The sequence below is a fragment of the Otolemur garnettii genome, unplaced genomic scaffold, assembly GCF_000181295.1.
Source record: "Otolemur garnettii isolate 467f Iridium unplaced genomic scaffold, OtoGar3 scaffold00023, whole genome shotgun sequence".
NCBI classification, from domain to species: Eukaryota; Metazoa; Chordata; class Mammalia; order Primates; family Galagidae; genus Otolemur; species Otolemur garnettii.
Genome location: NW_003852418.1, coordinates 22,933,741 through 22,935,740, shown reverse-complemented (window position 1 = coordinate 22,935,740; position 2,000 = coordinate 22,933,741). Strand labels below are relative to the sequence as shown.

Genomic DNA, 2,000 nt, shown 5'->3' with positions numbered 1-2,000 from the left:
TTGTCATTTAGGGTGCCAAAGAGGGAGTGATTAGTTTGGCTATAGATGAGGTAGTCAGGAATGTCATGGAGGTAACATTTAAGTGAGTCCTGAAGAATGTGTAAGAATTTGCTAGGTTCAGAAGGCAAAGAAAATTTAGCCAGAGTAAACAGTATAGCAAAGGCTGTAGACAAGAGAAGTATCCTTGGTTAGGAAAGCTTTTCTAAGTCTGATAAAACCCAGAAACTATTGGAAAAGCATGACACATTAAACTACATAAACTTTAAAACTTCTCTACAGCCAGGGATGTTAGAAACAGGTAAAACACATTCACTTTCCCAAGTTGAAGGAAAATATTTGTGATGCATATAACCCAATACATATACCACATAAAGAACACTTGTGAATCAATAAAAAATAACATAAAGCAATATAAAAATGAACAAAGCCTATCAACAAACACTGGACAGATGAAAAATAACAAAAATAACCATGAAAACTATCTCACTGGTAAGAAGATAAATGCAAATTAAAGCAAAAAAATTATGATTCTTCACTTATGATTACAAAATGTTAAAAGATACAATTTTAGTAGGAGTGGTTAGACATTGTTCCATTGTTCCTCTGACATAATGATGACCTTTTGGGGAAGCAATTTGACAGTTTCTAATCAGATATAAAATGCACATAGCTACCATCTTGCAGGATTGACCTGGTTGCCTCCTATTGTTATGGAGGGGACTCTCTTCTTCCTGGCTTTTGGAGATTTTTCTGTAGATTCTATTTAGGTATTTAAGTCTTAGCCTTATTTTTTTTAAACAGTTCAGCTCTTTAATTCCTCCCCCCTCTTTTTTAATTTAAGACAGACTCTCAAGCTGTCACCCTGGGTAGAGTGCCATAAGCATCATAGCTCACAGCAACCTCAAACTCTTAGGCTTAAGCAATTATCTTGCTTCAGCCTTCCGAGTAGCTGGGACCTACCAAAACACCAGGTTATTTTTTCGGTTGTAGTTGTCATTATTGTTTGGCGGGCTCAGGCTGGATTCGAACCTGCCAGCTCTGGTGTATGTGGCTGGCGCCCTAGCTGCTGAGCTACAGGCATCAAGCCAATTTTTCCCTTCTTAATAATATGAGTATGGATCCTGTGTGTCCCCAAAGCCCACCTTGCCCTGAAGCATGATTCTAGTGTCTCTTCTCCAATGCCTGTGGCTTGTGGGCATGAACAAAATTATCCATCTTTGCAAATGTCTTCTACAGAGGTGCCCCTCACAGAGACTGCCTCTCCTCTTCCTACTTCTATGGATCTGCTGACTCAGGAGGACAGCCCTGACTCTTCCACTAGTCCCAAAGTAAAAGAATCCACTTTTGTAGAGAAAAGTGTGGTGAAGAAGGAAGGTAAGGTCCAGGTCAAGAAACAAAGGACCAAAACCATATTCTCTACCACCCAGTTGTGTATACTCAATGATAGATTTCAAAGACAGAAATACCTCAGCCTCCAACAGATGCAAGAACTTTTCAACATCATGACCTTCATCTATAAACAGGTTAAGACCTGGTTCCAGAACCAGCAAATGAAATCTAAGAGATGGCAAAAAAACTACTGGCTAAACAACACCAACAGTATGACTTAAGCTCAGAAGGCCTCGGCACCCATAGAATACCCAAGCTTCTACTCTTCCTATCACTAGGCATGCCTGATGAACACATCCAGAAACCTTCCAGTGGAGAGCAGCCCGACCTCGGGTAACCAAACCTGGAACAGCCAGTCTTGGAGTATCTGTTGCTGGAACAGTCAGACCTGGGGCACCTAAGCCTGGAACAGGCTTAATTGTGGGGAAGAGCCTTTACAGTCCTGCCTGCAGTTCTAGCAAAATTTTCTTGCCTGTGATTTGGAAATTGCCTTGTAAGTTGCTGGAGAAAGCCATAATGTAATCCATTAAACCACTAAGTATTTTAGTTCCCCACAAACCATGGATTCATTCCTAAATTACTCAATGAATATACAGCCTGAAGATGTGTGA

The 2,000-nt window shown here is 40.5% G+C and overlaps 1 pseudogene; it reads left to right on the top strand.

Annotated features, from left to right (window-relative positions):
- Positions 1 to 1,108: 1,108 nt before the first annotated feature.
- LOC100958695 lies at positions 1,109 to 2,000 on the top strand (annotated as a pseudogene).